Source organism: Crotalus tigris, unplaced genomic scaffold (assembly GCF_016545835.1).
Source record: "Crotalus tigris isolate CLP2741 ecotype Arizona unplaced genomic scaffold, ASM1654583v1 scf7180000017646.2482762, whole genome shotgun sequence".
Taxonomy (NCBI): domain Eukaryota; kingdom Metazoa; phylum Chordata; class Lepidosauria; order Squamata; family Viperidae; genus Crotalus; species Crotalus tigris.
In genome coordinates this window covers 811,240-837,253 of record NW_024096538.1, presented here as the reverse complement: position 1 = coordinate 837,253, position 26,014 = coordinate 811,240, and the positions used below count along the sequence as shown (strand labels likewise).

The 26,014-nt window shown below is 37.8% G+C and overlaps 1 protein-coding gene across 2 annotated transcripts in view; it reads left to right on the top strand.

Moving 5' to 3' along the window:
* EPHA6 (EPH receptor A6) overlaps window positions 1–26,014 on the top strand; it is a 429,534-nt gene that overhangs the window by 31,289 nt on the left and 372,231 nt on the right. For both annotated transcript variants that reach the window (XM_039335687.1, XM_039335688.1), the window contains exon 2: window positions 928–992. The gene's annotated coding sequence lies outside the window, so the exon portion shown is untranslated. The remainder of the gene's footprint in view (window positions 1–927; window positions 993–26,014) is intronic.

The window sequence follows — 26,014 nt, the reverse complement described above, 5'->3', positions numbered from 1 at the left end:
CAATTCAGAAATAAACCTCCTTTTGGTTATCAATGACCGACACTCACACACTATGACACTGAAAGTGATGCCATAGAAAATCCCACCAAATGTGAAGATACCTAAGGAGTACTGCTAGTGAAGTTCATGGAGTTTGATTCAACCATCAATTCAGAAGTCTACTGTGAAATGTTATGAAAACTCAGACGAGCCATCCATAACAAGCACCAGGGTATGTTGATTTCTGGTGTAGTATTGGTTCATGATAATTATCGTCCGCACACCACTAGGCACACCCAAGAACTTTTGAAGCAGTTCCGTTGGGATGTTTTTGATTACACCCCCATAGCCCAGATTTGGCACCGAGCGACTACTACTAAGGAATTTCAAACATTGTAAGATATTATGACAAGTGCCTCAATTTGAATGGTGATTATGTCAAAAAGTAATGTAATGTTGTAGTTTTCTAATGTGTAATGAAGGTTCTATATCTTTGAGTGTCTGTCATTGATAACCAAATGGTGGTTTATTTCTCATAAATGTGTTGTTGGCTTCAAGCCCAACAAATCACACAATCAACAATCTCAAGAATACTAACTCTAAGCAGGCATCTATTATATCCATTATTCTACAAAGCATAATGCACATGTTCCTATTAATATGCTTCTGTGTTAATTTCTACACACAAGTTATTAAAGATTCCTGCACCAAAAAGCATTTTAAAATATCTTAGAGAGGTTTGGATATTTGACAATCTATAAACAATACCATTAAAATTCTGTTTATTAATAGTTGAAATGGAAAAGGAATATTTTTAGGAAATCTTTATATCCTGAGTTATTGCCTAATGCAACATAGAAAAAAGGTAGTAATTTTATGAAGTAGTGTACTTGTTGCATTAAATTATTTAAAGCACATCCTCAATTAATTTTATTTATTTGTTTCTAGTTGTATTGCTTGATACAACCACTGCAATTGGAGAGCTGGGATGGAAAACCTATCCTCTAAATGGGGTAAGTCAATCATCATAGGTTTTGATGAGCATTTTGGAATATATCTGATATGCATTAAAATATACATTGTACACGGTATGTTTAATTCAACTGAAAACTGCATTTTAGTAAATATTTCTTAAAAATAGAACTGCACCAGTAGAAGCATCTACTGTATATACAAAGTGGCACAATTAATTAACTACCTTTCATGGTTATTTATGAATAGTTATGGACTTATCCACAGTAAGTCAACTTTTGTATATGAATATCATTTGAAAATACCTTTTGATAATTGTGGAAATGGTTTTATGTTTAAAAATTGTATGAATGAAATTCAGTGAAACACTGATCATATTTGTACATCAGAAAATGTATCTGATGTTCAAAATAGAAATATTTTCCATAATACTGTTTTAGAAGCATTAATCTTAGTTCTATCAGCCCATTGGAGAATAGGGTCTTATATTTTTCTATGGAATTTCTGAACTAGTAAATACAAGCTATTCCACCGCAATGAAAGGCCTAGCCTCCTATACAGTACTCAGCTGTTGGAATCGAGCCAAAATGTTATGCAAATTTATAATAATGAATATAATAATTGTTGGAAGTATGTTGTAAAGCTCTCATGTGGATAAGATGCTTGTTATATTTCATATAAGATACTGCATTCCTATGTCTATAATACAGTATATCAGGAGGAGATCTGGGAGAAAACAATAGAATGCCATGCTCAATGACATAATTAATAGTATATAGAATGTTACCAGTCTGGTATCAAGACAAATATAAAGATTGTTGCCTTACTGCAACATTCACATATTTTTCCTAAGCAATGGATGTTCCCTTCATTATCAAATCACTGACATTATTCAAAGCAGCATTTGTTATCTTCTGACATTACCAGGGTAGATGAGAGGGAGAGAGGGGGAGAGAGAAGAGGAAATTTTACAAATTTAAAGTTTATAATACAGCTTCTATCAGGTCCAGACTTGTTCCCTTTTCATAATGGGAACCTATAATAGGGAATCAGTCACTAACTCATTTCACATGATCTTAGATGCCTTGTTTTTTTCATTTCGGTAATTCCAGACTGTAATAATTATCACACTGCTAATTTGTGTTAAATATGATCCTAAGAAAGATATTTGAAGCAGACTGAATGGATGAAAGGCAACAGGTTTTGAAAAGAAATCAAAATCCATTACGCATGTTCTAAATACAGGTTTCTGAAGTCGGTTGATTGCTTGTCTTGGATAATAAGATAAAGATGAGAATCATTTTGACTTCACCACTCAGTTTCTTGTAAGTTAAGAAATACAAAACAATTCTCCCCTCCCCTCTATTGTTTAAAGTCTCTGTTTTTAAGTAGCTCTAGTCACGTTTTATGAGGGTGGGCAAAGTATATAAATCTAATAAATAAATAAATAAATAAGATCATTTTAGCTGTTCTGTTGACCAGTTCACTTAAGAGCGCATTGAATGAATTCAACTATTAATTAGGAACCCATATATTTAAACACTTAATCCATTCTATTGATTAGTTTCCAAGAACACTTTAATTTAAAATACCTTAAGATACAATTTATTTTTATATGCTGCATCTTCAGTGCTGTGTACTTCTTATGTTTGAGATGATACACAAACACATACACACATAAATATGTACATATGTATATATACACACACAAAACATAGGACAAATTTCTATTTGTTATAATACCAACTGATATTATATAACTTCTATTTAATTATGCAGAGTTTGTGAAGGAGACTTTCCTGAAATTGAATTTAAAAAACTACATTACACTAAACAAATCTAGAAGTATTACCTGTTAAATAAATAAGTTTTATTACTGGAAAATTTTGTTCTAGAAAGATAAATGATATTTCCTCAATACTGTAATATATATATTAAATACCTTCAGAGGCTTAATCAATATAAAATTTATTAAATTTGGCCTGTTTTTTTAGTTTATGGATTACATTTTTCAAGATTTACAATCCTTTTATATCATCTTGGTTAGCATTTATATTTCCTGTACTGTATATTTTCTGTAGGAAATGGACATTTCTTTTTGTTTACTTCAGAATTTTATTTGCATTGAAAATAATGAGAAAAAATTGAACGAACAAGATATAATAATAAATAAAAAACTTACATTTAAATTATATTCATACACTGAATTCCTGTTAAGCTTAATAGGACAATGGCAATTACAGCATTAAACATTTTAATATATTATTACAGCAAAGACTAGCACATCACAGAATGTGCGGTCATTCACAGATATCAGAGTTTTGAGTTACTGTAGCATGCTGATATTGTCACTATCCTTTCTAAATTCTGGTGCAGTAGTATGTTTATATGCGTGCATGAATTGATTTATGTATCACAGACTGTGCCAAAACATAGTCAAAATTCTTTAAACCAATAATGGAATGAATATACTATGGGAAACCAGTTGTGTGGTCCATTTATGCTCTCTTTAGCTGTAACAATGATGGATTTTTTTTAAAAAAAAAGCTTTTATGTGCTTTAGACTTTTTCCATTATTCTAAGTAATATGACAAGCATAACTCCAACACTGAATGTTGATGCTTACCATTTACAGATAAAAAATAATAATTTATGCCCAGAAATCTAGAGAATATTTAAAGGAATAAAAAACATCAAACTTAATAAAACTACATTCAAATAGGAGAATATTTACTGTCCAGTCAAAGATTTTTACTGATGTTTCATCACTCTTATAAGAAGGAATTTGGAGAGGATTCTATAAGAAATCAAATGTGTCAAATATTTTCATGTGGAATTTTAGACTGTTGGTGACTTCTGCAGAAGCTCTAGTCTAGGCCCATTACATTATATTTCCCAGACATCTATTGAACCTAGAAAATTCCTGAATGCTTAAATAATATGTAATTAATATGTCTGATGATTCTGCTGGACATTTGCAGGTGTCCTCTTTCAAATCCCAACCAGTTCCTGGCTTACTGCAGGTATAATGGTGAAATAAGTTAGCTGAATATGATGGCACAAGTCAAACAGATTATATCAACAAAGAAGCTGTAAACATGACAACTCTCTTTCTTAGGGAGCTCATTGCAAACAGAATTATTGCTTTATTTATCAAAATATATCAAAGAATTCATCAAGAGTGTCTTTTAACACTTTATTATCTCCTTTTTAGAGAAACAATGACATTTTGAATATATCAGTGACAGAAGTTAACCATAACTGTTCTATAATTTTCTATATTATTGATAATGATAGCAATAGTCTTTTAGGCTTATATACCATCCCATAACATTTTACAGCATTCTCTGGATGGTGTACAAGGTAGAAGCATTACATTGCATATTTATTCGCAACAGTCTGAGTTCTCCTTTTACTGATCTCAGAAGGATGGAAGGCCGAATCAACGACGTCCATCAGAATCAAACTTCATGCTATGGGCAGAATTTGTTTGCAATATTATACTTTAATCACTGCATCTTGTATTAATACAATACATTAATACAAGGCTTCTTGTATTAATCATGTACTCATTTTTTGTAGATATTAATTGATATAATACAGTGGTTAGCCTTTTATCAGGTTTTTCAGTTAATTGGAAAAAGAGTCATACATTTTGGTGGAAATTGTATTAATGCTGGTTGGGGAATTCTGGTAATTGAAGTCCATACATTTTAACGTTGCCAAGGTTGAGAAACACTGCTCTAGTAAAAGAGACCATTAGTGGATGGGACCTGGAACATGTCTTTCCTTCTGAATTTAACAGGCTAGTAGGCACTACCGAGGAGAAACAGTCCCATTAGTAACCTAGCCTTAAGGCATGAAGGGCTTTAAAGATAACCACTAGCACCTTGTATTGCACCCAGAAGCACACTGGTAACCAATGCAACTCATAGAGCAGAGATGTCACATGTACCAAATAACTGGCACCATAATTGCTCACACTGCTACATTTTGCACCAGTCAAAACATCTGAATACTATTGGGCACCCCACGTAAGGCTCTTTGTAGTAATAGGGAAGTGACTAAGGCATGATTAATTGGAGTCCAGGAACAAGTGTAAGTTATGCAGAATGTAAAGCTTTCAAAGATCCTCTCAGCCATGGTTACCGCTTTCTTTTTGACCAGGAGCCATGAGTTCAGGAGGACTCCTAGATTGTGCACAAGATCAGTCTGTAACAGTATAATGCCATTCTAAACATGAGATGGAAATATCCCAGAACCAGGGACTTCTAAAACCCAAAGCAACTTGGTCTTACTAGGGTTAAAACAAAGCCTGTGAACTGGTTTTCAAATCTAGAAAGTAGGATAAAAGTGTCCAATTCTGTCAACATCTAAGTGTTGCTTTTTCAAATTTGCCAATTACATCCTTTTCTAAGTAGCCAGAGTCAGACTACACATAACTTCCAGGATGGCTTCTGTAATTATTGGTCTTGGCACAAAAATTGGCACATTGTACAAATCACAGAGTACAACAAAGAGAACAAGAAAATATCAGGCATAATTCCAACTTGGCATTAAACAATTTCAAACTTAAACATGAAACAAAGTAAAATATGACAATACAGTATTGCCTAACATAAGTTTAATTTTCCTTCATTCAAATTTTCCTTCATCCAGTATGTAAATATAAACAGAGAAACTAAGCCACTGATTATTCAGAAAATGAAAATATTCAGACTTTTGTAGTTGTTATTGTCTTTGAGGGGTAGGGCAGATTTAAGGCCAAAAGGGTCAAGACCCTCTGAACCCCAGTGAAGAGGCTGTTTATATATATATATATATTCATGCTGGTAATCTAGAGCAGTAAATATGTTATGGAAAGTACCATATATTTGTCAATGTGCATAATAATCACTTAAATATAGATTCTTCTTAAATATCTTGTTATATTTACATTTGATTCCCATTAAATATAAGTTATATAAATATGTTTAAATGGTTTGCTAGCATGGTTTATTTAACAAATGTAGAAATACTCCATCTGGAGGGTTGGGATTTACTTTTTGGATGGCATGCCTATTTAATTTTTAATAAAAAAGTGGATCGAGTTTTTAAATCACATATTATAAGGATTTCTTTATTTCGGGTTTGGAGGAAATATTATAAGAGTGATTTTAAAATACCTTTATGGGCCATACCTTGGCATGCGATAGAGGGGATAAGGAGAGGAGTTAAAATGGATAGGGTCTCTTATACACAACTACTTAGATGGGATGGTCAAAATTGGCAGTTAAAATCTTTGGAAAATATTACCTATTCATGGTTTCAATATAGACAAATAGTGGATAGATGGAAGATGGATTGTAATTTGGGCTGGCTTAGAGAAGATGAAAATCTTTTTAAACAAGTAAAGGATCAAAGACAAACTCACATTAAGAGGGTTTACGGGGTTCTAGTGGAATTGGACTCAGAATCAGAATTAATTAAAGACTGTATGATTAAATGGGCACAAAATTTTGGTGAACCAATTCCACTGGATACCTGGGAAATCATTTGGGTGAGGAATGTTAAATTTACACAAGCCCAGAATTTAAGGGAGAATTTTTATAAAATGTTTTATAGATGGCACCTTGATCCACAAAAAATGTCTCTAATGTACCCTGACTTACAGCCTAAATGTTGGAGATGTGGTTGTCTGGACACCACTTATTATCATATTTGGTGGTCCTGTAAAAACATAAAAGCTTTTTGGATTAAGATATGGTGGAATATTCAAAGAATTTTTAGAAAGAGGGTAAAATTTACTTCGCAATTATTTTTGTTAGGTATTGTTACTGATTGTGATGCTAAGGAGGTTATATTGATGTTAAATTTGATTACAGCCGCAAGGCTGTTAGTAGGGCAATATTGGAAGAAGGAATCTTTGACTACTTTGCAAGAGTGGTTTGTTAAAGTTTCTTATCTGGCGGAAATGGCAAAGATTTCGGCTTTTTTAAAGGAGCAATCTCAAGAGAAATTTTTTACCGTATGGGAAAAATGGATAAATTTTAAACAATATAAATTGGATATAAAAAATATCATTTAGCTTTTTTATAACTTGTATATAATTTTTGATATTTTATAGATTGTACTTTTTCTCTTTTTTCCCTTTTTTTCTCCTTTCTATCTCTTTTCTTCTTTTTCCTTTTTTTAAGTATTTTTTCTTTTTAATGCTTATGTTATATATATATTTTATTTTATTATTAACTATTTTACAAGTTGTTAAATTTTTTTTTTAGGTTTTTTAAAATTTTAATTAAGCCTATATTCAGCTCTGGGAAGCTCGGGGGAGATGGAGGGGGTGGTTTGGGAGGGGTTGGGTGAGGGTTGTTTTTTTTTTTGTTGTTGTTCTTTTTTTGTTATTTGTAAAAACTTTTAAAAACTTTCAATAAAAAAAATAATAATTATCAGCATAAAGGGAAAAGGTGATTAGCTGGGAGTAGTTCTACAGGAATTCCATATAGGAGGAAAAAGGGGTTGAATGAAGAATCTAGACATCTAAAAAGATGGAAAGAAGTTGATGAAAAAACACAGTGGTGATCAGGACATTATTATAGTATACATTTCTTTTGTTCATGTTTCAAAAGAGTTGCATTACTTAAATATTGGAGATAGATGCATTGTAGATCTGAATAAATAATTGAACTAGGTATATTTCCTTGTTCCGTAGCAATAAATAGTTTAAAGAATTGACAGTTGTAGAACTATTTAAGTTGATACATTAAAAAATGAAAAAAATTGTTAAAAGATTAGACATCAAATATCTGTTTTAGATATCAAATGCACTTTTTATTATAGCCACGTGACTAAAAAAGAAATAATAAATATTCTCAGACATTGTAACACTTGCTTGTTCCTTTCATCTCTTTCAATAGAGATTTCAAAGTATTATTGCAGTCTTTTCTCTACATAATATTCACTATAGGCAGCCAGTCTATTGCTATTTTATTATTTCACATTCTACAGAATTTATTCTATGCATATGCTTTTGTAATATATTAAGATGTTTTCTGAACAGTGCTGGTTTCTTCAGTTTTTTAAATTACAGTTTTTCATGTGGTTCAATTATTTGTCATTTTCCCCCCTCCTACAATTTTGTAAGCAGGTTCAATATGTTTAAGAAAAGTCTCTGCCAAGCTATTTGTCATGGGAAATACAAAAATCAGAAAATAATTTCATGGAAAGTGCATGGAGAGTAGGAGTTGATGCAGCCATTTCAAAAAGAAAGAAGAAAAAGACAGGGGTGACGTGGGGACCTCAAGAGCTACACAATCAGAAATGAGTTTTCATTCAGTTACTAACAGATGTTATTTTAAATAGAGCAGTGGTTCTCAACCTGTGGGTTGGGACCCCATTTGGGGTCGAACGACCATTTCACAGGGGTTGCCAAACACCGCAGTCCACCATTTTTTCCTTAGCTGTGCTACTCCCTTTTATTCTATTGGCTTTTGAAAGCCAATAGAATAGACTCTCTTGAATAGAGTCTAATTCTATTGGCTTTCAAAAGCCAATAGGAATTGTCCAGGCTATCTCTGCCCTGCTGAGCCCGCCAAAAGTCCCATTCTGCAAATGGTGCTGCACCAGTTGAATAGTCCTCGACTTATGCCAGTTGAGTAGTCCTCGGCTTACGACCGGTTGGGGCTTGCGGCATTAAAAAGGTTGAGAACCACTGAACTAGAGTGATCCATTATGGATTTGGGAGGCGAGAGTAGATATCTTTGGGGTAATTCCACATTACAGCCCCTAAGCTGTTCCCTCCATCTGTTTTTTAAACCAGTTGCTTCAGAAATTCTAATCCAGATTGTAATGGTTTACAATGGGCTTGGGTTTGTGGCCACCCCAGGACCTGAATTCCTGTTTTACTATTTATTGGTCTTCCCATCTGTCTAGTGAAGGCAAGCCACACTGGCTGACTTCTGTGTGGACCTGTCTACCAATGCCTGCCTTTTTTTTTTTTAGACTTGCTTCCTCTAAAGCAGGGGAGTCAAACTCGCAATGTCATGTGTTGTGACGTGTTGTGATGTATCACAACTTTTTTGCCATTGCCGGCAATGGGGTGGGCATGGTTTTGTTATGATGCATCTGGCCCGTGGGCCAACAGTTTGACACCCCTGCTCTAAACTCTCATGGCTTTTCTTTTCTTTCAGATTCCTTTACACACAAACACACACAACATTATTACTTTGGACACTAATTCAAATCTTTCTTCTCCCTCATCTTTCATCCCTTTTGGTACCCTTGTACAATCAGTTGTAGTAGAGAACAAGTTTCTTTATTTGTTGTTGTTGTTGTTGTTCCAATATTCCTTTTTTCTTTTCTTTCTTTCTTTTTTGGTACCCTTCTTCTACCTTACACCTTCCAACAAGAAGTCCCTTTAATGCTTTATAAACTCTTTGCAGAACATGTTTTTTGCTGTAAAAAGCAACTGAGTAAATGTCAGAAAAATTCTTCTAGAACAGCTGAACTTTATACGGCTTGATCAGAGTCACTTTAATAGATGGCAGGTGTGTAGGGATTACTATTTAACATCAATTTGAATATTATTTGTTAATTCTGAACCCAACCACATCCCTACTTATAAGACAGTGCGAATACCTATACAGTCACATTATTTAAGGTTTTTTTTTATTCCCCCCCCCAAAGAATTTAACTTGTTTTTCAATTGAATTGTGCAGCTTATGTATTCTTTAGGTATAAAGAATTCTGAAGTGATTTATCTTGGTCTGATTTTTTTACATCTCAATAATGGGATGTATAGACTTTCTATATCCAACTGTATATAGTCTATGATTGCTCAGACTTTCCTCAGGAAACAATTTAAAAAATAAAAAGTAGAAGGGACTTTGGTATTCTCCAAATAACCTTACATATCACCTTTCTTGCATACACCCAAATCTCCATTAAATAAAAAAAGTATCATTTTCTCAAATAATAGATTGCTTCACTCTTTCCTCCAAGAAATTTATAAAACAACCCCATTTATCTGAAATGGAGGGGAGAGAGATTTTACATGAGAAAAAAATTGTGTTTTTTTCCTAATGAAGCAAGAGTTGCTGCAAGTGCAAGAAATCGTAAACTGAAGATGGTTAAAAAGCAGGAAGGCTATTATTAAAATAACTTTCTCTACCATGGTTTCAAAAGTGATTGGTCCCATTTGAGTGAATTTGCATTTGCATTCTTATAGTCAAGGCTATCATTACAAGGAAAAGGGCAACAAACCTGCCTTAATTTTTAAATGCATTCTGAATCTGGAATCCACACAGTATTACTGTTTAGGAGAATTTCTTGGGAATCTCTCAGCTCATCAGTATGCGCTGTTTATCTTTTGATATGCACACCTGGGTCTGAAACATATCTAATTAGAGCACATCTGCACTGAAGAGTTGAGTGTGAGCGTCCTGGATTGTATGGCTGTGTTAGACTCCTGAGAACATGTAATCCCAGTGATTGTGGCTTTTGTAAATGCTTCCTTGTCAGTTAGCAAGCTTCCAATGAAATTAACCACAGATGTAATTACTTCACTTCAGAAGTGTATTTCATTCCCTAGAGAGGTTTTCTAAGGCTTTGAATAATTTCCAGTTGCTAATTTATTTATTTATTTTTTAGAAAAACCCAAGTTTGATAAAGGAATGTGTGCTTCTAAATTTGTCATTCTATGCAGTTTTGTTGATTGGGAGAGTGGGGTTGTTGGTTCCCGTGAGATGTTTGACTTTGTTTATTCCTTTATAATGACTCACAGTAACATTTTCAGTCTGTACTAGAATATTTGTCTTTTTCTAAACTAAACTCTCTGGCAACTTTTCTCTCCCTGCCCCTATCCCACATTGTTGATCTCTTTCTTGCCAAACCAGTAGCAGTTTTTTAGTTTGACTCATTCTTTTTGTGATATTGGTTTGTAACTTCCAAGGCTTTGTTTTAAAAAAAATCGAAGTCTTTTCATAGACTTTGAAATTTTGTACCCCAAATTATCTGAAATTGATATTTTCCAGAGACACATTTGTTCCTTTTTTTTCTCATTCCAGCCTTTGGTTGTATGCTTAACGCATCTAATTCATTGACATCCATAACTTACAATTTGGATAAGGATAGAAAGCTTGCTTTGTTGTGTTTTTGAAAATTCATGTCCCTCAAAGAATTCTCCATTGTGTTTTATTGAATTTAGGAAAGCAATGTCAAATTTGCCTTGCCTGAATCAATATCTATACTCTGATCTCAAAGTGAGATTTAGTTCACACTAGGGACATTAATTCAAGGATCCCAAGATTACACCAAACTATATGATACTAAATGCTTTTATTTTCATTTTTTTAATTAGCAGAAGCTATCATCATTCAATATGAATGAAAATGTTAGGGCAGGGGGAATCTACATTTAATACAAATTTGATATGAAACTATTTCAGTCTTTATGCAACATTCAGTTTGGATTATTTTAACTCACAATCTGTCCTGCTTAAAAATACAAATTCAAGGGATGCTAAGCTTAAATGATTATATTAATCTCTTACCTATTTAAATGCAATTTTAAATAATACTGAATACTCATTTTTAAATATGTCTTTTTAAATAAGTTATATCTTAAGAAACAGCATGTCATAATCACTCTTTTCTATTTATCTCTTTGCTTTTCCCTGTAGCAATATTCAGGATTTTTCCAAATTTGCCCACATAAAATACTCAGTATTTTCAAACGGCTTTGTCTTATTTTTAAGCTCAAACAGATGCATTAGGAATATGACCTTATTCTACAATGAAACACTGTGCAATGATTTTCCCAGTTTTCAGTTACTTTGAATCTTTGTTGCTTCCATATCACTGATGTATACTCATCAAAATGAATATATATTTGGCTGCATAAAGTTTATTTCTCTATGACACATATCAGCAAACATTAGAGAAAAAGTATAATGCACAGAAAGAGGGAGACTGAGAAACATTTCAAAAACCAGAGTGAATACTTTTTCATGCAAGGAACAGGATTTTTTAAAAACTAAACTGTGTTAAAAAGTATTCATTTCAGTGATGGTTAAGGCATCAGACTAAAAACTGGGAAACTGGACGTTCTAGTCTTGATTTTGGCATAAAGCCAGGTGGTTGAATTGGGCCAGTGACTTTTTCTCAGCCCTAGAAAGAAAGCAGTGGCAAACATCTTTTGAAATTTTTACCAAGAAAATTGCAGGGAGCAGTTCAGGTAGTTGCCAGGGGTCATCCCTGACTTGAAGGCATGTCCACCCAAAAATGCTTCCCAATCCAGAATGAATATGGACCTTGCCCAAAGTATACAGAATAAATATGGATCTTGGTCCCAAACTCAGGAATGAATATATATCTCAAAATAGATGGCCATACATGACTCAGAGAAAGAATTGGGATTTTATTAAGGAACAATACAATGAAAATATGAGAGGGGAGATGGCCATGAGGAAGAAAGTAGCAATTAGTAACATAAATCCAATTGTTTCAAAAGGTCACAATGTAAGTTATACCCCTAGATGTAATATGGAATAACATGACATACCAATAAAGGAGAATATTTGAAGCTCAGTGTTGAAATAGGGGAGAGTCCTTGGTGATCTCTGAACTTGCTTGTTTTCTTGCAGACATTTCATTATCCAAACTAGGTAACATCATCAGTGCTAATAAAGACTGTGGTTTGCTGTCAGTTTATATTCTAGTGGCTTGTCCTGTCAGTGTTGGCGGGGATGGTCTTAGAAATTCTTTGGTTGAGTATTTCCTGTTGGCTTCTTTGGCAGTATCTTGATTGGGTATTGTTTACTTGATTGTTGGTCTGATGTTAAGAGATTAATTCCAAGATTAGTCCAACAGTCAAATAAACAATACCCCAATCAAGAAACTGCCAAAGAAGCCAACAGGAAACAACCCAAATAAAGAATCCCTAAGACCAGCCCCACTAATACTGACAGATGAAACCACTAGAATATAAAGTGACAGCAAACCATACTCTTTACTAGCACTGATGACGTTACTTAGTTTGGGTAATGAAACATCTGCAACAAAACAAGCAAATTCACGTTGAGGATCCCTCAACATGACATACATAAAAAGGGGGCAAAGATTGCATGTAATATCTCAACTCATTTCAACATTTGTTCTCTTCTCCCCACAGCAGTCATTTATTTATTATCCTCAGGGTTTTTTTTATCATAGAATGCATCAGAATGTAGTTCCAGCACCTTTTTTCAACGGATTTTCCAGAGTTGCGTTCTTTTCCTATTGTTGCCTTCCCTATCCTCGTTTGCTTTTGAAAATGCTCTGCTAGTAGTACATTATAAGGGAGTCCCTTCTGGTGCTATCTGCCTCCTTTAGAGTATGGCTTGATTGGCTGGATCAGACCATGTGGTGTGGAAGCTGATGGTGGCAGTGCAAGACACATAAACATGGAGGCCATCTTTCATAAGAGGGCGAGAGAGCCTTTTGCCTTCCCTTACAGAAGGTGGGGTGTGAAGTTAAAAAGAGGTGAAGTGAGAGGAAAGAAAGGCGGCTGGCGTGGAAGCTTGCCTGACAGTGAAACTTTGCTGTTTCAGTTCCTTGGGTAGTTCAAAGGCTGGGATGTCTATGAAAATCTCCTTTTAGTCTTTTATACTTTATATTCAAACTGCAGAGGGGAAGAATAGAAATAAAGCCAATGTCTTGTGATTTAGAGTATTATTATTATTAATAATAATATATGTTAAAGGTAGACCTACAGTATGAGGTTTAATCAGATCTATTTAATAAATTGGGTTTAACTTAAAGGTAATAATAAATTAAAAGTAATATCCATATTAAACTCCAAATGTAAATTTTTACACCTTGTTTGACAACTTCTTAAAAAAATTCAATCTTTTACAAGCAACCAAATTTTGTTTTATTTATTTCATTCCACATAGAAAGCTGACATTTCCACTCATTAAACTAAATGGGTATGCCAGTGGTAAATGTCCCAAAAGATTAATAAAATGCCTTCTTGTAATTTAAAGCCACATAGTGCATGGTCACATTAATAGTATTAACTTACCTTGAACAAAATCCTAGTCTTTTAGATACACTAAAAATTAAAGGGTTTTTTTTTCAACTACAAAGGTAAACCTCCTCCCATACATAAAAGGTACTACAGACAGAATCAGTAAGATCCTCCACAAACACAACATCAAGACAGCGTTCTGCACAAACAGAAAAATATCCACCATCCTAAGAAACCCCAAAGACAAAATCAAGTTAGAAAATTAAGGAGTATATGAAATCCCATGCACCGCTTGCCCCACCACATACATCGGACAAACCAACAGAAGAATAAGTGCATGCATTGATGAACACAAGAACTCAGTTAAAAAAGAGGAACCAACTTTTTCCCTGGTCCAACACCTTAAAGCCATAGAACATGAAATTGACTTTAAAAAGACCAGAACTATCGCCAAAACTGAACATTTCAATAACAGAATAATCAGAGAAGCCATAGAGATAGAAAAATGCCCACACAGCATGAATAAACGAGATGATACCTCCCGCCTACCAGCCATTTGGAAACCCACCCTTATTGACAAACAAGTCCCTAACACAAAGAATAACACCAGACCCACACTCATGAAAACCACAAAGGATGTCACCACCACACATCCACGCAAAAAGCAAACCCAAACCCACACCGATGATGAGGCATGACCACAAACCAGAAGCCAGACCATAGCTGCATCATTAGCCACTTCAAACCCCTCCAATCCATACATGAAGCAAACTGACACCCACCATGAAGATGAGGCACGACCACGAATGCGAAGCCAAAAAACAGCAACACAGCTCACTATCTCAAATTCCCCTGCAACTCAGACCAACCTGAGCACAACAAAGCCCCCACACAAACAGAACACCTCCCCAGCCAATCAGAGCACAGCCAACCCCCCATCCAATCAGAGCACAATCAAGCCCCTAACCAATCAGAACACACCTCCACCCAATCAGAACACAGCCAAGTTCCCACCCAATCAGTTCATATCCCCACTGGCAGTTAAAAGGAAGAAACAGCTACGATCACACATTGCTCCTAGAAGCACGAAGCCAAAAACACCACCCTGAAGATGATGAATGGGACTCCGTTGAAACGTCGCCAAGACACTTCCAATTTTACGTGGGAGAAAACCTGAATAACCAAAGACCTACAACCAAAGATAGATAGATAGATAGATAGATAGATAGACAGACAGACAGACAGACAGACAGACAGACAGACAGACAGACAGACAGACAGACATACATACATACATACATACATACATATATATATATATATATATATATATATATATATAGCACTGATTATTGTTATTATACTGGCTAATTTAAGATCAAGCCTGCTAAAGGTATCTGGATACAGATGACTCTAAAAAATTTCTCACTAGAATAATCAAAGTGTTACAAAGGAGATAAACTTCAGAGCTAATTACCAAACTGCTATAGCATTCCTTTGAATGAATTCAGCTAGAGATAGGAGTCTGCCCAATAGGTAATTCATAGCTCCTGAGTTATCCTGTCTGTGGGGCCAAGTTCACAAAAAGTTTCTCTGACTGCGTAAATAAATTATATTAAATTTGTCTTTAAAATGTCCTCTTCCTCTTCCATTCAAGGTGACCATCACTGGTGAAATTTGCTTTAAAATACTTCAGGAAAAGTGCTTTAAAATGCATATTGTAGGACAGTTAACACATCATATTTTTAAAGCAGTTTTGTTTGTTTTTTTCTCAGATTTTCCTATAAGCCTGAAAAAGTGCAGCTGCTTTAATGAGTTAACTTGTTAAAACATCAGTATCTTAAATATGAGTAATCAAACTAGCTATTTCTTTTTATAACTTGCATGGAAATATGAAAAAGATAATCCTGCACTAAAGAAATGTTGCATTCACTTTCTGAAGCACTTATTCAAAATTATTTTCAAGTAATTATAGCATATAAGCAAAGCATAAATGTACTGGTAAAATTCAAATGTGCACAAAGTTTGAACTATTAAGCTTTTGTAAATCTTGGGACAATATAAGAGCAAGAGAATTAATGACATTCTAGCAGATTTGAGAATTTCAAATATGGTTGCAAGGCATTCATTTCTTGCAAAATGAAAGATCAATATTCATTTAAAATCAATATTAATTTTCTTCATTACATTATAGTGGGAATATTTAGACATGGATCCAGTTTGTGCAACTTGCTCATAATTCATGAATACATCCAACCTTTGCCATATTCAGAAAAATGCAATGTTGAATAGATGTTGCAAACTGTTTGAATTAGCCTTATGCTGGAGTAGACATCTACAATTATAAATACAATATGATGACAGCAGCAGTATTTCAAGTTCAAACTGTCCAATTTTTTGGCAAGTAGACATATCAATGCAAAGTTGTATGTGCAAAATATCAATGCTTGGGTTCCTGAAATTCCTGAAACACTCACATTGTTACCTTCTAATTAGTGTCTCTTTATAATTAACCATATTTCCATAAAACCTGCCCTGGAAAAGCCAACATAACATGTTCCAACCAACAGTGCTTAACATATTCTACAAAAATAAAATATATGAGTACTTTTGTAAATAAGAAGCATTTGCCTCTATGATGAAGGTATAAATAGTTCAGAGCTAAGAGAATGTTATTTATCAGAGAAGCCTCTAAGGATATTTTCTAATCTATTATCTTTGTGCATTTTACACACCTATGATTTTAATATGGTCTATTATATAAATGATTATCTAAATTCATTTATTTGTAAAGTTAGATCCGTTCCAACATCATGACTTTGAAGACTTCAGGTCTCCATGAATTTCTTTCTTCCCCAACAATAATGGAATTGCAGAAAGGACTCGGGGTAGGAGAGAAGACAAGAAAAATTCTAGGTAAAATCCACACAACTGACTCAAGGGTATCTCTTTCACTGCAGCACAGTATGTTTCTTAATAAACTTTAATAAATTTAATTAAGCACTGTGTCTCTATTTAAGCCTATATATTAAGTTCATGTTTCCTTCCATATCTTTTGAAGACTAATAAAATAATTCAAGAGGAGAAAAATGTGCATCTAATTTTAAAACCATTAAATGTCAGTTGTATATCTTTAAAAAGCATACCGGAAAAATTCTTAACAATGAGATCAGTAGGTAATTCCATCTTGTCTATTGCCCTATAAAAAGAAAATACAACTGTTATATTGCAAAATATATTTTATGTTCAAGGAACACCTGCAGCTAACAATGTTGTTTTCAGTGATCAGTTCATCTTCAAAGAACTTTTTCTTCACTGCTCTCTTATGTTTTTCCTTCTCTTTATTTTAAAAACAAACCTTTTCCATCTATCTTCTACTCAGATCTGTTAGTCCTGTCTCTTCAGAACACAAAATCAACTCAGAAATGGTTTGGTGGAGTTATTTGAGCTTGTAAATTCATCATGATTCTTTTTCCTAGAAGTGAAATCTCATTGATATTCTTATTGTTTCGTTACTGCTCTTGTTTTTAAAAAATCTCATATAGTATATAGACAATGTATTTTATTTGTGACATATAAAAAGCCATTGTATTATGCACATATCACTAACCCATACAGTGTGCTGATTATTCAAAATGAGACTTAGGTGGTAAACAGTCTTTTGTAAAGCTTCCATCAAGTAGTACCACACAAGTAAATTTTTACTCTGCTTCCTCCAAATGGTCTTAAAATCAAATGGTCATACTTGCACATGCCCAAGATAAACCAAGTTTGGAATTACTTTTTGTATTATCCCAGAATCCTTTGGTGTAGAGGGTGGCAGATTTTTCCAAATGCTTCTATTGAAATAAAATGTTCACATCAGGAAATGCAAACGTCCCTGCAAAGTGCAGCATTCACCTTGACAAAGATATGCAGGAGTTGTTAGGAAAGTTATTTTAAAAGAGATGACAACAAATCCTAGAGAAGAGGCAATGAGAAACAGATTCAATATAACCCTTTATTTTCTTTGATATAAGTTGGTTATGGAAATCCTCTGGGAAATGTTCAAGATTCAGAATCTTTAAAAATGTCATGAAAAATATCTCAATATGGTACCAGGATATGCATTTATTTACCCAAAAATCATTTTCTAGAAAAGCAAGTGTCAAGCCCTCCTGGGCTCGACACACAAGCAGGGGGGGAACCAACCTACTGGCCGAGAGGGAAGAATGTACGACGGGCAGCGTTTCCACAAACAAACATGGTTAAGAGTTTCCAACGATAGTGCGGAGCCCAGTGGTGCTGCGGAGCGGGAGCTGACATGCGCAGAAGGACTGTCGCACATGCGCAGATCCCTCTCAAATCCCATCGAACAGCTGATTAGCAGTAAAATTGGAGTCAGCTGATGGAAAGCAAACCGTGGATCGCAATAATAACACAGGGTGTCGGCAGAAGATTGTCTCGAAGAATGATTTAAACACTGATTGGAGGCCAGGAGGGTGGGAACGGGGTTGGTGCAGGTGTAGGGTAATGAGCATGGGTGTGGTGAAGGTGTGGTCCGTAATAACCTAGGGTGGGGTGCAAATGTAAGTGTACTTAAATAACGCTGGGAGGCAGTTGCTCCCAGCGCAAACTTTGTAGAGCACAGATCTAGTGCTATGCTTGTCTGTGTTAACCGTCAATGCATTCCCTGAAGTAAACCGGAGCTGTTTCCACTCAAGAATCTCGTCGGTGTGTTCTTCGTGCGACATTCGGTAGGGAGGCTGACAGAAAGTTTGCGCTCAACCCATCTTTTTCATATATTCATTTGTTCCCTTTTGTATTCCCTTTTCCCCTTTTGTGGGTTAGGTGAACTCTTCTTGGGTGAAAGGGATTACTTGTGAGTCCTGCAATTGTCCCAGGTTGAATTCCTTGGCAGGTTGCTGGTAATAGGTTTTCAAGAGGATGGCAGAAGGTGTGCAGGGGGCTATCCCTGGTGACTCTGATCCCGAACCAGTACAGGAAAAACAGGAAGGACTGGAGGTTCCTAGTGCTGAACAAGTGGTGGTATGTCCTAAAGTGAAGGAAGTAGGCCTACCCTCCCATTGAGGCATTAGGACCCCAAGAAACAGAGTCAGGAACCCCTGACTCTGGCTGGGGAGTGGTGGCAAAGTCCTGTAGTAGGACTGGAGGTTCCTAGTGCTGAACAAGTGGTGGTATGTCCTAAAGTGAAGGAAGTAGGCCTACCCAAACCTCCCATTGAGGCATTAGGACCCCAAGAAACAGAGTCAGGAACCCCTACTCTGGCTGGGGAGTGGTGGCAAAGTCCTGTAGTAACAGGTATGCCAGAAGGAGGTGGAGCTGGACCATCGGAAGACGCTCGGATGAGGACCAGGTGGCGGGAGCGACGGTCAATGGATGAGGAGGAGGAGGACTGGAGTTACGCCACAGCTCCTGGTCAAACTGTAATGGATCTCTTAAGGGAGCAATTTGGAGAGGGAGGATATCAGGATGCCCCTTCGTGGCAGAGATGGATGCCTGGTCCAGAAGCGATGTCATGGTCGCAAAAAGGTTCCTCTTCCATTCATACAACGTCAAGCCGCTTTAGGTTGGCCAGTCCAAAATTAAAACCTGAGCCCACACACAGTGATTTGTATCAAGCCAAAGTGGGAGCATAAAGTAGTAGTCGCACTGAAGACAGGTCACAGGGAGGGACCAGTGGAGCCTCGACTGTTCCATCTAGAGGATTGAGATCAGCCCCAGGGGCCCCTCCCTCAGAAGGGCCAACTACATCTAGAGCTGGAGCGTCAACAGGTCCCTCATATACAATGGGTTGGGGTCCTGGACCATGGGGCCAAGGGTTTGGTTGGGGTCCTCCACCCATGAATGTAACATTTGATGGAAACCCCGATCAATTGGCCTTTTTCTTGAGTCAAGCAATTGGGCATATGGATAGGTATGGCCACCTTTATCCTTCTCAATGGGCCATGGTAGGAGCAATAACAGCAGCCCTACAGGGAGAGGCTTTAGAGTGGGTGGCCGACCTACATACTGAACATGCCCAGGAATTAGCCAACATTGGAGCATTTCTAGGAGCTCTTTGAAATCGGTTTGAGGATCTGTCTAGAATCCGGAGGGCGGAAGGAGAGGTTCTCAGGATTAAGCAACGGGGCCGGCCAGTGGCAGAGTATGTTAGGGAGTTTCGCAGAGTAGCGGGTAAATTACGGAATTGGCCTGAGAGATTGTTAATACATCACTTCCAGGCAGGTCTGGACAGGGAGTTAAGACAAGCATGTGTGTTCCGGGGCATTCCTGGAAGATTGCAAGAGTGGTTTAGAGTAGTTACAGACTTAGATACGGGGTTGCAGGAATTCCGGCCTAAGAATGATAACCCATTAGGGATTCGTAGACCACTAGGGCAGGTTCGGCCAGTAGGTCCAGTATCCGGGCCACCTGATAGTTCATCTCGTGCAACGTTTCGTTGTTTCCGGTGCAACTTACCGGGCCACCGTGCTGCAGAATGCAAAGAACCAGTCCCTACAGGAGGGATAGATGGGCCGGGAAAGAAATTGCCTGGGAAGATCCCTGAAAGATCGAGGGCAGCACAACAACGTGTCGATAACCCGAAACCACGAAAGGAGAGAGTAGAGGTCAATGAAGGAATTGGTGGAATGGAACCCCCATTAACCATATATCAGGAGGATGTAAAGACACCAGAAGATCCCATGGTAAGCGAACCCATTTGCCCGTTTACTCTTCCTATTACAATCATCAGTACACATTCAGGAAAAAGAGCACAATGTCAGGCATTGCTTGATACTGGGTGTACTAGGTGTCTCATTAGTGAACGGTTAGTACGCAATATGGATATTAGAGTAAGGGCATTGCAGACACCAGTACGGTTTGAGCAAGTAGATGGGTCTTTATTGGGGGGTTTGCCTGCTACTTTCATCACTGAGCCTGTACGATTGGAGTTAGGAGAACATTGGGAAATGTTAAGATTTATCGTAGTCCCATTCATGACAGAAAATGTAATATTAGGCTTGGCTTGGTTAGACAAGTGGGGACCGACTATTTGGTGGAAAGGAGGGTGTCATAGGGTACGGATTGGTATTGGCCCTAACCCACCTCAACATGAACAGGTACACAGAGGGGAGGAAATGACTAGAGTCCAAGTTCCTAGTAATGAAGAAAAAATTGAAATCCCGTTGGAATATATTGACCTGGCAGATGTCTTTAGTGAACAGGAATGTGACGTACTGCCACCACACCGTTCGATTGATTGCGCCATTGATATAGAACCAGGAGCTACCCTCCCGAAACCTCGCATGTACGCAATGACTCAAAGTGAAATGGCGGAATTGAGAACATATATTAACAAGAATTTAGCAAGGGGTTTTATCCAGCCTGCTAGGTCACGGGTGGCGGCTCCTGTATTATTTAAAGAAAAGAAAGATGGAGGATTATGATTGTGTGTAGACTTCAGGGGTTTAAATGCAGTCTGTGTAGAGAATTTCTACCCCCTTCCACTTATGAAAGAACTATTAGCTTATTTGACAAAAGGTAAAATTTTTACCAAATTGGATTTACGAGAAGCCTATTATAGAGTACGTATAAAGGAAGGGGATGAGTGGAAGACAGCATTCAATAGTCCGTTAGGGAGCTACCAATATAAAGTAATGCCATTTGGGCTAAAAGGAGCCCCTGCTGTCTTCATGCAGCTAATAAATGAGGTGATTCATGAGTATCTATACCAAGGGGTCTTGGTATATCTGGATGATATTCTTATATATTCAGACAATAGGAAAGACCATGTGGAATTAGTGCGCAAAGTACTACGGAAACTCCTTGATGCACGATTATATGTCAAACTGTCGAATTTGCATTTCACCAGGATAAGTTAGATTATTTGGGATATAGAATATCAGGGGGAGGAATAGAAATGGATCCAGCCAAAGTCCAAAGTGTATTAGACTGGCAACCGCCACAAACGTGTCGCCAATTGCAAAGTTTCCTGGGCTTTGCTAATTTTTACAGGCAATTTATTCCATCGTTTGCCCAAATGGCGTTGCCATTAACAAATCTATTGTGCACAAAAGCTATGGGGGTCAATCCTCGACCTAATCAGCCCTTAACCTGGTCACTTGAGTGCCAACGTGCCTTTGAAACATTAAAGACCTTGTTTTCTAGAGAACCACTTTTACAACACCCCAATCTAGAGGAGCCTTTTGTGGTACAAATGGACACAAGTGATGTGGCGGTAGGAGCAGTATTGTTACAGAAAAATGAACAAGGCAAATTACAGCCTTGTGCATTCACTTCCCGTAAATTGAATGCAACTGAGCGCAGGTGGGCGGTTTGGGAGAAGGAAGCCTATGCGATGAGGTGGGCGTTAAGTACGTGGCGTCACTTTCTAGAAGGAGCAAAAGGGGGGTTCGAAGTGTGGACTGACCACAAAAATCTAGAAGCATTACAATCGCCTAGACGATTAGCCCCGAAACATGTAAGGTGGGCCCTGTATTTCCAAAGATTCAAGTTTAAACTTAAATATGTTCCGGGAGGAAAAAATTTCCTTGCAGATGCGTTGTCAAGGAAACCTCAGTACCATAGCAAGCGGGAGGAAGTGATTCAAGCCCTCATAACCCCGATTGGCCAACCTGGGGATAAAATCTCGGTGATACGGTCTGTGGAAGACTTGGTACGAACTCTACAAGGTGAGCTTAGAAGTGACCCATGGATGATAAATCATCCACAGATTCTCACTATGAGAGATGGACTGGCTTAGAAAGGGGGAAAATTATATGTCCCGCAATCTTTACGACTAAAAGTCCTGAACCGAGGTCACGATGTGAAACCAGCTGGGCATTTTGGATTTCTGAAAACCTTACATCTAATCAAACGACAATTTTGGTGGCCAGGGATGAAAAAAGATATAGAAAATTATGTCCAAGAATGTTTCACGTGTGCAGTGTCAAAACCACGGGTGGGGAAGCCGTCAGGTCTATTACAACAAGTCTATGACCCTAACCATCCCTGGGAAGAGATCGGCATGGACTTTATAGTGGATTTACCAACCAGCCACGGAAATATGGTTATATGGACGGTGATAGACTTGTTTTCAAAGCAGGCACATTTTATTCTCTGTAAAGGTTTACCGTCCGCAAAACGCCTAGCAAAGCTTTTTGTGACCCACATCTATCGGTTACATGGGGTGCCGCGACGAATCATTTCGGACCGAGGGGTACAATTCACTTCCCAGTTTTGGAGGAACTTTATTAAATTGATTGGATCATCTCAAGGATTAAGTACTGCATTCCATCCCAGTACGAACAGAGGGGCTGAACGGGCCAATGCTATGATTGAATGATACATCAGGTGTTACGTGAACTATCAGCAAACAAATTGGGCTGAACTTCTACCGTTTGCAGAGGTAGCGTATAATAATACCCTCCATAATAGCACAGGATTTGCTCCATTTAAGGTAGTTAATGGAATGGATTTTGCCCCTATCCCCGAACTACCTCAAGGGAATACGGGACCGCAACAACCAAGAGAATGGATAGAGCAAATCAACAATATGTGGATAACCGTGAAAAAAGCCCTACAAAAAGCAGAGTTAGCAACGAAAAAACAGGCAGATAAAAAAAGAAGGCCACAGAAAACCTTCCAGGTTGGTGAAGAAGTGTATTTATCCACCAAATATTTAAAACTACGCAGACCATGCAAAAAACTAGGTCCAAAATATATCGGACCTTTTAAAATAGAACACATAATCAACCCTGTAACAGTAAAATTGAAGTTACCGTGCAACCTTGGTAGAGTGTACCCAGTTTTCCACAGTGGATTACTGAAACCAGTAACTAAACCATCAAGTACCCCAACAGCCAGGACAAGTGAGAGGAGGCCATTATGAAATCGAGAAATTATTAGATTCAAGATATAGAAGGGGCCGACTGCAATATCTGGTGCTGTGGAAGGGATATCCATTGTCAGAGGCATCATGGGTGAGGGAAACCGATATGGAAGCCCCTCGGTTGATACGTAGATATCATCGGAAATATCCTCAAAAACCGGGGGGAAGGGACATGTGCCTGTAACTCCCCTACCAAACTAACTTGTGTTTTACCTATTGCAGGACGACACCTGGTAGGGGCGCCACATGTCAAGCCCTCCTGGGCTCGACACACAAGCAGGGGGGAAACCAACCTACTGGCCGAGAGGGAAGAACGTACGACGGGAAGCGTTTCCACAAACAAACATGGTTAAGAGTTTCCAACGATAGTGCGGAGCCCAGCGGTGCTGTGGAGCAGGAGCTAACATGCGCAGAAGGACTGTCGCACATGCACAGATCCCTCTCAAATCCCGTCGAACAGCTGATTAGCGGTAGAATTGGAGTCAGCTGGTGGAAGGCAAACCGTGGATCACAATAATAACACAGGGTGTCCGGCAGAAGATTGTCTCGAAGAATGATTTAAACGCTGATTGGAGGCCAGGAGGGTGGGAACGGGGTTGGTGCAGGTGTAGGGTAATGAGCACGGGTGTGGTGACGGTGTGGTCCGTAATAACCTAGGGTGGGATGCAAATGTAAGTGTATTTAAATAATGCTGGGAGGCAGTTGCTTTCAGCGCAAACTTTGTAGATCACAGAGCTAGTGCTACGCTTGTCTGTGTTAACCGTCAATGCATTCCCTGAAGTAAACCGGAGCTGTTTCCACTCAAGAATCTCGTCGGTGTGTTCTTCGTGCGACATTCGGTAGGGAGGCTGACAGCAAGTTAGTGAGATTAAAAAGTGAGAATTTTACCTTATGTTACATCATACTCAGCTTCAGACTCCTGTTTCCTTCTCCTATTTAAACACAATTACACCTTTCCGACAAATTTTCACAGCCATCCTCAAAGTCCTGGGCTGTACTGTGTGCTATACTTTTTTCTCACTTCTTTTTATATTATTATATTTTATTGATTTTTTACAATAACAATCCCTAGTGCCGTGGTGGTGAACCTATGGCATATGTGCCACAGGCGGCATGCAGAGATATCCCTGTGGGCACACGTGCCATCGCCCCAGAGGGAAGTGAGGCCGGGCCACTCCCCTCCCCCTCTCCAGATGCACCAGAGCTCTCGCTCTCTTTCTCTCTGCACTGGGAGTCGGAGCAGCTGCAAGAGCTAGGCAGATCCAGGCTGGATGGTGGAGGCAGGGCTTTTTTTCTCATACAACGCAGGTTGTATAAATGGAAGCTGCCCGTGTGAGTCCAGGTATGCATGCAGAGCGATTTCTTCCCCACACACACACAGCCGATCCGGGCTCTGGAGTCCTTTTCCAACCCTCTGAAGCCTGGATTGGGCTGCTGGGAGGGCACAAAATCACTCCATGGCCATGCATCCAAGCTGGGCTAGGCTGAACTGGCTGGACGCGGAGCCTCTTCGCTGCTTCTTCCCCCATGCTGGCCATGCCCACCCAGTCTGCTGTGACCACCATAGCCATGCCCACCCAGCGGGCCATGCCTACCCAGCGGACCACACCCACCCGGCACCCAGCAATACATAAGTGGGTTTTGGGTTGCAGTTTGGGCACTCAGTCTCTAAAAGGTTTGCCACCACTGCCCTAGTAGATGGCCCAATATATATATTTTTTCCTTTGTTCTCAGCTGTTTTCTGTTTATTTAGAAGTCACGGAAATTCAAAGGAATAAGTTATTCTCTATTTCTGGGCATATTGCCAATTTCAAGTCAATGCAGCTTTAGTTTTATGCTCTAATTCTCCACTAGATATCAGTAACTATTCATTTTCCAACTTTTAAAGCAGAAGATTATTTTCTTATAATTTCATCAATACTCTTTCAGATATGAAATTTTAACAGTTTTCATGGTTTTCAGATTTATCCAGACTGTAGTAATTATTAACCTCATTTCATTATATTTCTGTTCCCCATAAACATTTAATTCGCTGGTTCCATCTATGGAAGGGTAGGGGTATAGTCCGCTCCCTTCTCACTTTTGGAGAATTTTTTGCTTCTTGGGGATCTTTTCCAGGGAATCAAATACAAAATAGGAGAGAGAAGATTGAATTTCTCACCCAGTTCCAAGCATGCTGTTCACTGCTGTTCTGGTTGTGCCTTT